The following is a 13,939-nucleotide window of genomic DNA, read 5'->3' on the forward strand; positions in this document are numbered from 1 at the left end:
AGTTTGTTTTGTGAGATTAAGAGTCACTTATGGTTTGTCTCCCTCCCAATCCCATCTTGTTTCATTTACTCTTCTCCTACCCCCTTAAGCCCCCATGTTGCATCTCCTCTCCCTCATATCAGGGAGATCATATGATAGTTGTCTTTCTCCGATTGACTCACTTCGCTAAGCATGATACCCTCTAGTTCCATCCACGTCGTCGCAAATGGCAAGACTTCATTTCTTTTGATGGCTGCATAGTATTCCATTGTGTATATATACCACATCTTTATCCATTCGTCTGTTGATGGACATCTAGGTTCTTTCCATACTTTGGCTATTGTAGACATTGCTGCTATAAACATTCGGGTGCACGTTCCCCTTTGGATCACTACGTTTGTATCTTTAGGGTAAATACCCAGCAGTGCAATTGCTGGGTCATAGGGTAGTTCTATTTTCAACATTTTGAGGAACCTCCATGCTGTTTTCCAGAGTGGTTGCACCAGCTTGCATTCCCACCAACAGTGTAGGAGGGTTCCCCTTTCTCCGCATCCTCGCCAGCATCTGTCATTTCCTGACTTGTTAATTTTAGCCATTCTGACTGGTGTGAGGTGGTATCTCATTGTGGTTTTGATTTGTATTTCCCTGATGCCGAGTGATGTGGAGCACTTTTTCATGTGTCTGTTGGCCATCTGGATGTCTTCTTTGCAGAAATGTCTGTTCATGTCCTCTGCCCATTTCTTGATTGGATTATTTGTTCTTTGTGTGTTGAGTTTGCTAAGTTCTTTATAGATTTTGGACACTAGCCCTTTATCCGATATGTCATTTGCAAATATCTTCTCCCATTCTGTCAGTTGTCTTTTGGTTTTGTTAACTGTTTCCTTTGCTGTGCAAAAGCTTTTGATCTTGATAAAATCCCAATAGTTCATTTTTGCCCTTGCTTCCCTTGCCTTTGGCGATGTTCCTAGGAAGATGTTGCTGCGGTTGAGGTCGAAGAGGTTGCTGCCTGTGTTCTCCTCAAGGATTTTGATGGATTCCTTTCTCACATTGAGATCCTTCATCCATTTTGAGTCTATTTTCGTGTGTGGTGTAAGGAAATGATCCAATTTCATTTTTCTGCATGTGGCTGTCCAATTTTCCCAACTCCATTTGTTGAAGAGGCTGTCTTTTTTCCATTGGATATTCTTTCCTGCTTTGTCGAAGATTAGTTGACCATAGAGTTGAGGGTCTATTTCTGGGCTCTCTATTCTGTTCCATTGATCTATGTGTCTGTTTTTGTGCCAGTACCATGCTGTCTTGATGATGACAGCTTTGTAATAGAGCTTGAAGTCCGGAATTGTGATGCCACCAACTTTGGCTTTCTTTTTCAATATTGCTTTGGCTATTCGAGGTCTTTTCTGGTTCCATATAAATTTTAGGATTATTTGTTCCATTTCTTTGAAAAAAATGGATGGTACTTTGATAGGAATTGCATTAAATGTGTAGATTGCTTTAGGTAGCATAGACATTTTCACAATATTTATTCTTCCAATCCAGGAGCATGGAACATTTTTCCATTTCTTTGTGTCTTCCTCAATTTCTTTCATGAGTACTTTATAGTTTTCTGTGTATAGATTCTTAGTCTCTTTGGTTAGGTTTATTCCTAGGTATCTTATAGTTTTGGGTGCAATTGTAAATGGGATTGACTCCTTAATTTCTCTTTCTTCTGTCTTGTTGTTGGTGTAGAGAAATGCAACTGATTTCTGTGCATTGATTTTATATCCTGACACTTTACTGAATTCCTGTACAAGTTCTAGCAGTTTTGGAGTGGAGTCTTTTGGGTTTTCCACATATAGTATCATATCATCTGCGAAGAGTGATAGTTTGACTTCTTCTTTGCCAATTTGGATGCCCTTAATTTCCTTTTGTTGTCTGATTGCTGAGGCTAGGACTTCTAGTACTATGTTGAATAGCAGTGGTGATAACGGACATCCCTGCCGTGTTCCTGACCTTAGCGGAAAAGCTTTCAGTTTTTCTCCATTGAGAATGATATTTGCGGTGGGTTTTTCATAGATGGCTTTGATAATATTGAGGTATGTGCCCTCTATCCCTACACTTTGAAGAGTTTTGATCAGGAAGGGATGCTGTACTTTGTCAAATGCTTTTTCAGCATCTATGGAGAGTATCATATGGTTCTTGTTCTTTCTTTTATTAATGTGTTGTATCACATTGATTGATTTGCGGATGTTGAACCAACCTTGCAGCCCTGGAATAAATCCCACTTGGTCGTGGTGAATAATCCTTTTAATGTACTGTTGAATCCTATTGGCTAGTATTTTGGCGAGAATTTTTGCATCTGTGTTCATCAAGGATATTGGCCTGTAGTTCTCTTTTTTGATGGGATCCTTGTCTGGTTTTGGGATCAAGGTGATGCTGGCCTCATAAAATGAGTTTGGAAGTTTTCCTTCCATTTCTATTTTTTGGAACAGTTTCAGGAGAATAGGAATTAGTTCTTCTTTAAATGTTTGGTAGAATTCCCCCAGGAAGCAGTCTGGCCCTGGGCTTTTGTTTGTTTGGAGATTTTTGATGACTGTTTCAATCTCCTTACTGGTTATGGGTCTGTTCAGGCTTTCTATTTCTTCCTGGTTCAGTTGGGGTAGTTTATATGTCTCTAGGAATGCATCCATTTCTTCCAGATTGTCAAATTTGTTGGCGTAGAGTTGCTCATAGTATGTTCTTATAATTGTCTGTATTTCTTTGGTGTTAGTTGTGATCTCTCCTCTTTCATTCATGATTTTATTTATTTGGGTCCTTTCTCTTTTCTTTTTGATAAGTCTGGCCAGGGGTTTATCGATCTTATTAATTCTTTCAAAGAACCAGCTCCTAGTTTCGTTGATTTGTTCTATTGTTTTTTTGGTTTCTATTTCATTGATTTCTGCTCTGATCTTTATGATTTCTCTTCTCCTGCTGGGTTTAGGCTTTCTTTCTTGTTCTTTCTCTAGCTCTTTTAGGTGTAGGGTTAGGTTGTGTACCTGAGACCTTTCTTGTTTCTTGAGAAAGGCTTGTACCGCTATATATTTTCCTCTCAGGACTGCCTTTGTTGTGTCCCACAGATTTTGAACCGTTGTGTTTTCATTATCATTTGTTTCCATGAATTTTTTCAATTCTTCTTTAATTTCCTGGTTGACCCATTCATTCTTTAGAAGGATGCTGTTTAGTCTCCATGTATTTGGGTTCTTTCCAAATTTCCTCTTGTGATTGAGTTCTAGCTTCAGAGCATTGTGGTCTGAAAATATGCAGGGAATGATTCCAATCTTTTGATAACGGTTGAGACCTGATTTAGGACCGAGAATATGATCTATTCTGGAGAATGTTCCATGTGCACTAGAGAAGAATGTGTATTCTGTTGCTTTGGGATGAAATGTTCTGAATATATCTGTGATGTCCATCTGGTCCAGTGTGTCATTTAAGGCCTTGATTTCCTTGTTGATCTTTTGCTTGGATGATCTGTCCATTTCAGTGAGGGGAGTGTTAAAGTCCCCTACGATTATTGTATTATTGTCGATGTGTTTCTTTGATTTTGTTATTAATTGGTTTATATAGTTGGCTGCTCCCATGTTAGGGGCATAGATATTTAAAATTGTTAGATCTTCTTGTTGGACAGTTCCTTTGAGTATGACATAGTGTCCTTCCTCATCTCTTATTATAGTCTTTGGCTTAAAATCTAATTGATCTGATATAAGGATTGCCACTCCTGCTTTTTTCTGATGTCCATTAGCATGGTAAATTCTTTTCCACCCCCTCACTTTAAATCTGGAGGTGTCTTCAGGTTTAAGATGAGTTTCTTGTAGGCAACATATAGATGGGTTTTGTTTTTTTATCCATTCTGATAACCTGTGTCTTTTGATTGGGGCATTTAGCCCATTAACATTCAGGGTAAGTATTGAGAGATATGAATTTAGTGCCATTGTATTGCCTGTAAGGTGACTGTTATTGTATATTGTCTCTGTTTCTTTCTGATCTACTACTTTTAGGGTCTCTCTTTGCTTAGAGGACCCCTTTCAATATTTCCTGTAGAGCTGGTTTGGTATTTGCAAATTCTTTCAGTTTTTGTTTGTCCTGGAAGCTTTTTATCTCTCCTTCTATTTTCAATGATAGCCTAGCTGGATATAGTATTCTTGGCTGCATGTTTTTCTCATTTAGTACTCTGAATATATCATGCCAGCTCTTTCTGGCCTGCCAGGTCTCTGTGGATAAGTCTGCTGCCAATCTAATATTTTTACCATTGTATGTTACAGACTTCTTTTCCCAGGCTGCTTTCAGGATCTTCTCTTTGTCACTAAGACTTGTAAATTTTACTATTAGGTGACGGGGTGTGGACCTATTCTTATTGATTTTGAGGGGGGTTCTCTGAACCTCCTGGATTTTGATGCTTGTTCCCTTTGCCATATTGGGGAAATTCTCTCCAATAATTCTCTCCAATATACCTTCTGCTCCCCTCTCTGTTTCCTCTTCTTCTGGAATCCCAATTATTCTAATGTTGTTTCGTCTTATGGTGTCACTTATCTCTCGAATTCTCCCCTCGTGGTCCAGTAGCTGTTTGTCCCTCTTTTGCTCAGCTTCTTTATTCTCTGTCATTTGGTCTTCTATATCACTAATTCTTTCCTCTGCCTCATTTATCCTAGCAGTGAGAGCCTCCATTTTTGATTGCACCTCATTAATAGCTTTTTTGATTTCAACTTGGTTAGATTTCAGTTCTTTTATTTCTCCAGAAAGGGCTTTTATCTCTCCGGAGAGGGTTTCTCTGATATCTTCCATGCCTTTTTCGAGCCCGGCTAGAACCTTGAGAATCGTCATTCTGAATTCTAGATCTGACATATTACCAATGTCTGTATTGATTAGGTCCCTAGCCTTTGGTACTGCCTCTTGCTCTTTTTTTTGTGAATTTTTCCGCCTTGTCATTTTGTCCAGATAAGAGTATATGAAGGAGCAAGTGAAATACTAAAAGGGTGGCAACAACCCCAGGAAAATATGCTTTAGCCAAATCAGAAGAGATTCCAAATCGTGAGGGGGGAGAAAGGGGATAAAAAGAGGTTCAGAAAGAAGAAAAAAAAAAAAAAGAAACAATTAAAAAAAGAAAACCAATAAAGAAAAAATATAAAAAGGAAAAAAAGAATATATATATTAGATAAACTAGTTAAAAAACGTTAAAAAAGGAAAGGGTAAAAGTTAAAAAAATTTAGCAGAAGAGAAAAATAAATTGAAAAATAAAAAAATTTAAATTAACTGCAAGGCTAAAGAATCATGGGGAGAAAGCCATGAGTTCCGTGCTTTGCTTTCTCCTCCTTTGGAATTCCGCTGCTCTCCTTGGTATTGAAACTGCACTCCTTGGTAGGTGAACTTGGTCCTGGCTGGGCTTCTTGTTGATCTTCTGGGGGAGGGGCCTGTTGTAGTGATTCTCAAGTGTCTTTGCCCCGGGCGGAGTTGCACCGCCCTTACCAGGGGCCGGGCTGAGTAATCCGCTCGGGTTTGCTTTCGGGAGCTTTTGTTCCCTGAGCGCTTTCCGTAGAGTTCCGGAGGGCGGGAATGAAGATGGCGGCCTCCCGGTCTCCGGCCCGGAGGAGCCGAGAGCCCGGGGCCCCACTCCTCAGTGCGCCCTCAGAGAACAGCGCCGACTTACTCCCGTCACCCTGCCTCCGGCCGCGCTCCGAGCTGACCGAGCCTGCGACCGGTTCAAGGTAACCCCGGGCTTAGAGCTCACTCCTCGGCTCTGTCTCTGTAGCCGGCTTCCCCGTTCTAATACCTGTAAGCTCTGCGACACTCAGACACCCCCGATCCTTCTGTGACCCTGCGGGACCTGAGGCCACGCTGACCCTGTGTGGGCTTCACCCCGGTTAAGCCTCCGGAGCGATGTCCCTCAGCGGAACAGACTTTTAAATGTCCCGATTTTGTGCTTCGTTGCTCCGCCGCTTGCCGGGAGCCGGCCCCTCCCCCCGCGGTCTATCTTCCCGGCGCTTTGGATTCACTTCTCCGCCAGTCCTACCTTTCCGAAAGTGGTTGATTTTCTGTTTCTAGAGTTGCTGTTCTTCTTCTCTTCGATCTCCCGTTGGATTTGTAGGTGTTTGCAATCTTTAGATAAGCTATCGAGCTGATCTCCCGCTACCTGAAGTAGTCTCAGCCTGCTACTTCTCCGCCATCTTGACTCTCCTCCTCCCCCACAGCTTTTTAACAATGTTTTTCATGATCAGCATTCAACGTTAAATAGATTTAGTTGTTAGAGTTCTGTAAGAAATCCTTCACTCTCCCCTCAACTCTTGTGAATTTCCCAAAACAACCACTTCCAATTGGTTTAGCTGTTTTTGTTTTGTTTTGTTTAATTTTCCTTCATTCTTCTAAATAACAAATGTGTGTTTCTATGTTTTGATTGTTCAGCAGGAGGCACTATCTATTCACCTTCTTAAGCTCACAGCTACCACACAAAGTACCTGATTCATATAATCCTATACTTATGCACCATGACTTAATTTTTTATTAAATCAATACTCAGATCCATACGTATACAGCTTCTTCAACAACACTCTGAAGTTTGTGATTATTTCTGCTTTCTTGCACAATATTTTTGTTCCCTTTGGTGTTCATAATTGTCTCATAAGTTTTTTTCCTTAGTTTTCTATGTACTTATCACTAATTCAACACCAAACTCACAGTTGACTTTGTAAATCTTCCCTCGATCTGTTCACAAATATCAAGTATTCAATCAATTTCTTTTCTTGATGCAGTGTCTCCTAGGACTACTCCGATATGCACCTTTCTTTCTTTCTTTTTTTTTTTTTCTTTTTAACCTGGTATACCATTGTCATCCAGGAATCTCTTTTCACTAACCCAGTTGAATAGGTACACCGTTAACCCTTGACAAGCATAGGGCAAGTGTGCAAATAGAGGCACCCTGGTCTATATATCAACCCTTTCTCTTCCCAACCTGGCTCCAAGGAACAGATTCAAAGAAGGAGCAAAGAAGCGATCTACGTCCTGGGTGTGAATGAAGCACCATTTGGGGCAGGGAATTTCTTCTAAAGGCTTATCTGTAACATAATGGCTACAGTGCATCCTTCCTTGGAGCCAAGTATAGGAAGATGCTGTGTGTTTCATAATCAGTAGATTACAACTTACTTCACTGAAATCTACTTTCAACTGTATCTGGGGTCCCAAGACTAAAGATTTTTTTTTTTTCCCCTTTCCAGTTTTCTGGGGGGATTAGAGAAAAGCAGCCATCTATTTCTCAGAATAGGAGAAAGGATCTAAGGGCCTGCTTCTTAAACAGATGCTTTTCTAGTTCTGTTTTTAGATTTATCTTAAACCCTATTGTCAGAGGTACTAAGTACCAACCACTCCATCGTCTTTCTGGGGCTTATGGTACAAATTTCTTTGAGTCTTGCAGTCCCATTACTGTCTTGGAGCAATAATATAATAGAAATAGTATCACCTTACACCACTTTCTCTGAGCTCCAACCAACATGATTTTCTCCTAGTTCCTTAAACAGTTTCTTAAGGTGTTATTTTCCACAAACATTTATCGTTTAGATCATTGCCTCCTCTTCTCTGTCCATCTAATCTTCCTCTACTGTACTGTTATAAGGATACTAGTCGTTGGACTGAGGCGCACACCAGGATAATCCAGGGTGATCTCATCTCAAGATCCATAACTTAGTTACACCTGCAAAGGTTCTTTTTCTAAATAAAATAATATTCATAGATTCTGAGGATTAAAATTTGGACAAGGTGTTGAGGAGACTACCATTCAACCCACTAGTGTTTAATTTAATTTAATTTTATTTTTTTTAAGATTTTATTTATTTATTTGAAAGACAGAGATCACAAGTAGGCAGAGAGGCAGGCAGAAAGCGGGGGGGGGGGGGGGGCAGGCTCCCTGCTGAGATGCAGTGCTCGATCCCAGGACCCTGAGATCATGACCTGAGCGGAAGGCAGAGGCTTTAACCCACTGAGCCACCCAGGCGCCCCTAGTGTTTAATTTTAAATATGTGGTACTGACACATTTCTGAGGGACATTTCAAGTTTCTTCTAAGTGTTGGCAAATTTTTAGTTATATTTTTATTTGAAAATATTAAAAATAAAGAAATCAGTAGAAATCTTCTGTTTTTTGCCACATGGGCTTCTTTATAGAACATCTCACATGACAGGAACTTTCATTTAAAGCAAGAAAGATAGTGAGAGTGTCCAAGACAACATGGGCAGAATCAAGGAGACAATTCAGGAGATAATTGTAATAATCAGGCCAGAGATGATGTTCATCTGTACCAAGGGACAAGTGAAGATGGTGAGACATTGTTGAGCTCTAGAAAACAACTTGAAAAGTGTGTCAACACAATTTCTTAATGGATAAGATATGGGTGTACAAAAACAGAATATCATGAAAGCAAAAATGTAATGTCTTTCTCCTACAATAATGGTACTTTGTGAGGCAGAACAATTATTCTTTTCTCCACCACTGTATTTCTAGTACCTGTAAAGTGTTCAATAATCTGAATAAGTGAGTGGATCAATGGATAATTTAATCAGTTTAACAAAATTAATTAGTTGCAGATTCACATCAAATGAAAGCTACATATTCTGTAATAATGGTACAAAGACAAAAATCAATCAGGTAAATTACAACATCTGGTGGCAGGGACTTTAATATAATGTCAGAAACTTGTCAAAAACAATCTCACTGTTGGGTTGGGGTAGTGTAATGAGGGGAGTAGGTGATGTGAATATATATAGCATGTATATGAAGGTCAAAGTGAACAGCAATGATAAAAATAAATTTGAGAAGGAAAATTCTTCAGAATAACTGATTCAACATGCCTCTTACTTAAATAATTAAAACTCGTAAATAGGGTTAGTTATTCTGACCTGGATTATGCAACTAATCCAACATTTTATTTTTATTCTTTTCCAATGTTTTAAATTTAAATTAGGAAATTTATAAATCTGTAAAGCAGTGTTGTACGGAAAAGTTTGTTTTTTCCACATGTAGGGTGGCAAGTTACCACATTAATTTGAGTTATTATAATTTTGATAAAATAAATGCCAGCTTTTTGTTATAGGTAGTGTGATCATTAGTGTTTCTGTGCCTACTTGGCTAAGTTATAATACCCAGTTAATTAATCAGACATTAATTTAGGTATTGCTGTAAAGGTATTTTGTAGATATGGTTAACATCCATATATTTGAGTAAAAGGATTTACCCTTGATAATATGATCTAATCAGTTGAAGCTCTAAGAGCAAAACCTAAGTTTTCCTGGAGAAAAAAAAAATTCTACCTCAAGATTGCCCCAATAACTCTCAACTGAGTTTTCAGTCTTTGACCTGGCCCTACAGATTCTGGACTTGCCAGGTCCCATAATCATGTGAGCCAATGCCTTAAATTAAAACACATCTATGTGTCTGTAGATGTGGCTATAGATAGATCATATATATTTATATATCTATTTATATGTATCTCATAAAGTGTTTTCTCTACAATTTTTTTTTAAAAATTGGTTTTTATTAGCAGTGATTATGAAAAAATCAATGTTGAAGGTATTTGCCAGGAACCTACAATGAGATAATAATAACAGGACAGTCAAATTCAAACTTCTGATAAAAGTGAGAAAGCCAAGGAAAATCATTAGCAAATTCTTGATGAGATGGTGCCAAACTCAGGCTCTAGAATCAGACAGTCTGTGTCCAAATTCTGGTCCTGCCAATTATAGGGGCTCTTGGGAATGCTACTGACTTCTCAGAATTCCAGTTTCCCATCTGCATAATGACATTATTAATGATTCCTACCTCACGAGTGTTACAAAGATTTAATGAGGTCCTAGATATAAAATTTTAGCACAATGTCTTTAATATAGAAAACACATAAAAATTTAGTGGTAATTATTATTTCTCAAAAGTTATAGAATGGGAAATTATGCCAATTATAGATACAAAGAGAAGTAAAAAGATTAAATCTGGTTAAAATATCTTATTGGTACCTGAAGGGGGAAAATAAATGCCAGAAATTTGCACAAAACTATTCTAATTGCTAGGAGAAAGAAAAAAAATATGTTTTTAAATAAAAATAAAATTCTCAAATGAGGAAAACATCAGAATCCAAATTGTCTGGCAACTTAGGTACAAAGTAGAAACTGAAGAAGAAAAAATGAATTTAAGAAATGCTCTATAAAGAGTTCTGAAAGCAATAACAAAAGAAAAAAAGATAAAGTAGCAGAGGAACTTTGGCTTTCAAGTTGCCTTGTATTGAAAGTATGTGGTTTTTCTGAGGGAGCAGCAATCTTGCCAATAAAATAAAATAAATCTCTTATTTTTTTCTCTAATGGAGGCCATTCACTCTCCTGATACAGGTTGCTATTCCTTTTTGGCAGCTTTGAGAACATATGGTAGGAGTAAGCAGAGTTAAGACAGTCAAGAGCGTGAGGGTGGATGTGTGAGTGGTTGGTCTTACATGGAAGAAAAATGTACTAATTGAGATTATGTGAGAGAGGGAGCTGCATGTAAGTAAATTCTTCATGATTGGTATGGCTCCCTGCCAATGGAACCCTGGGAAAGAGGAGGTAAACACTGCTTCTGACTTTGCCACCCCTTCCCAGTTAATGTCACTTGGGGCTATTGCTGCCACAGCCATTGGAGTTGAAATGCAGTGGAGTATTATCTGGATTTGGGCATGTTAATAACTTTCACCGATTATAGTCATTTTTCAAGGAATAAATGGATTCAGTTTTTGAGAATTGCAGTTAAAGATTGCAAAGGATTTTTCATAATGTAATTTGAATGTAAAATAATGCCTTCTTTTATTTTTCTTTTAAATCTCCTCAATTTTCCTGTTCTATACATAAACTTACTGGTATAACTATCTTAAATACCTTTTTATCTGTTCATTTTTACATATTCATATCTATAATGAAATAGCAAATTGTTTTATCATCATTGAGTCCTTTTCTATGCTGATTTTGCTAATAAAAACAGTCATCAAATGATTATATGAACCAATTTTAAATCATATCTTAGATGGAGTTTTTGTTTGTTTGATTTGTTTTTTGTTTTTATGGTTGCTCACACCAACCCCCAAAGCCCTTTAACTATGGCAAGTGTTATTAAGAATAAACAAAAGTAACAACTGGAAGTTAGGCACACACAAAAAGGGCATATTATGGCAGTGTTTCATGAGTCCATTAGAAAAAAAACATTTTGCCTACCCCTTTCCAAAGTGTTAAGAGGATCTGCTCAGACATGGAGAAAACCTTGAATGATAATTCAAAACACTAGGGATAATTTTAACATGCTCTGGTTCCAACACGCTTACCAAGCTGCTGCCACTTCCCACCCCTCAGTGTCTCTCCTCACCACATTTGATTCCAATGCCAATGATGGATGCCGCCACCATGTCCTTTTGCAGATAGCTACTTTGCTTATCTGTCCCTAACATCTTTTGTTGTGAATTATTTCAAAGCAAAGAAATAAACACTAAGAGAATCCTACTCACTTTCTTACTTTAAGGATTATATGAGTATAGCATACTGTCACTTGAATTCCAACACAATCTCAAATCTTCATTCTAGGAAGACAGAGCACTTTACAGAAAACCACCAAGCAAAACAAAACACATTCGGAAGGGCTATTTCACTAAACTTAGTCTGGACACAAACAGCACTGGTGGAATCCCCCTCAAAATTGCATTATAAGCAACAGAGCTTTATTTCCTCACCGCACCAAACATACTTTTGATCTCAGGCCAAAAGCATCTCATTTTTTTTTTTCCTTTCTTTTCCATGGTAGTCAGAGAAGATATTGCATATTAATAGTCTTTAGTATAAACCAGTTTATAAATATTTGCATTTTAAAAAACAATATGGGGATCTGTCCCACAATCTTAGACATAGTCTACATTCATCTGAATTTCCTTGGTTATTTCTCTGCTAATGGGTTTGTATCATTCAACTACTGCTATAACTATGTTGTATAACAGACAATCCCAAAATTCCAATGGCTTTTAAAAAGTAGTCCTTATGTTTTCTAGTACACAGATCTGTGAGTTAGGATGACCAGCTCTGTATAAGGGAGCACGTCTGTTTATGAACAATCCCATGTGTTGTACATTCTGGGAAAAGTAGCTACATGAGGCAAGCTTTTACCATAATGAATGGCAGGGACACTGAGGCCTCTTCTAACATCCCACTGTCCAGTGGGGTAGGAGGGAGCATATATTCTACCCACAGAAAACCATAGCAAAAATGGAGAGTGATGAGATAATTGCGAGAAAAAACAAATCCAATCTATTTCAGGTTTTGTCTTCAAGTTGCATGCAGCTATTACATGTTGATAAACTCTTAAATTACTCAACAAAGAAATGTTTTCTCCTAGGTTTTACATGCAACATAATCTCTTGATAAAAAAACATTTCCATTCTAGAGGAAATACTTAAACTTTAATATGACAACTGTGACTTTTAATAAAAGCAGTGTTCTACTTTAATGAAGAACTCTAAATTTTACATCAAGGGGTCTGAATGCCTCTTTAAGCTACCAGCCAATATTGTCTAGTATTACATTTTTATCTATGTATATGAAAATACATTCAACAAACATTACCAACTAAAAAAAGGAAGACTCCTCAAATTTCAATAATCACTTCGATATTTTGCTAAAGGTAAAAATGTTGTATATTGAGAGTGTAGGGATAGTAATGGTTTTGTTTAGTGATGATGTCATAATACTCAGCTCTTTGAGGAAAGTGGCTCACTAGCTGTGGAATTTTAGGGGCACCAACAATAATCTGTTACACAAAATTTAAACATATCATTCTAATAGGTTGTTAATAGAGTCATTACAACTAATATTTCTGTATAGGGGCCAGGAAATCTCAAGGGGGAGAAATAAAGGCTAAATCCAAGGCTTTGAGGAGTGTGAGATGGCTAAGGAATTCGACCTGTAAAAAGCAGCAAATCGCATAAGATTAAATATAAAAACACTGACTAATGAATGGTGGAAAAAAAATTGTGGAGATAGTGTATAAAAATGTTGTTACTATTATTATTTTATTATTATTATCTATATCATCTAATCCCTAGACTTTAATTATATAAGCATCCTCTTTAAGGTTCCTGGAACCAAATCCAGTGTGTTGGAGGGGAAGGGGGTTTCTCCATACCAACAAGCAATTTTCAGACTCCAGCAGGATGTGTGCACGAAGTCAAACTCAATTCTGATGTCTATCTAACTACGAGAGTATCAGATTTCACAAGTTAAGGGCTCCTTCCTACAATACTATCCAGCCCTCCCCACACACCCACCTTCACATGATTCCCTCCCCCACCTTCAGGTGCCAGCCACTAGCTCAGGTTGCTTGTTACCTGTGTTTCCAACTGGTTACAGATTCAAGATTCCCATGACTTCCTCCTTGGGTTTGATTAATCTGCTAGAGCACTTCACAAAACTCAAAAACCTAGGTTATCTCTTTATTATAAAAGGATACAACTAGAAATAGCTGGATGGAAGGGCATTGGGCAAGGAATGCAGGAAAGGGTATAGAGCTTCCATTCCCTCTCTAGGTGTACCATTCTCCCCAGATATCCAGATGTTCACCAATTCTGAACACTTCTGGGGTTTTATAGAGGCTTCATTACATAGGCATGATGATTAAATCATTGGCCATTGGTGTCTGAACTCACTTTCCAGCTTTTCTCCCCTTCCTGGAGGTAAGGGGATGGGACTGAAAGTCTCTACCCTACAATCACATGGTTGATTCTCTTGGCAATCAGCCCTCATCCTTAATTTGGTTCCAAAAGTCACTTCTTTAACATAACTAGCAGTATGTTTGTTGCTCTCATCACTTAGAAAATTGCAAGGGTTTTAGGAGCTCTGACAGAAAAGGGATGAAGACCAAATATGTATATCTTATTATATATCACAATATTTCACATTCTATATCTATTTA

Source organism: Enhydra lutris, unplaced genomic scaffold (genome assembly GCF_002288905.1).
Source record: "Enhydra lutris kenyoni isolate GAN:26980312 unplaced genomic scaffold, ASM228890v2 scaffoldscaffold58, whole genome shotgun sequence".
In the NCBI taxonomy this organism is placed as follows: Eukaryota; Metazoa; Chordata; class Mammalia; order Carnivora; family Mustelidae; genus Enhydra; species Enhydra lutris.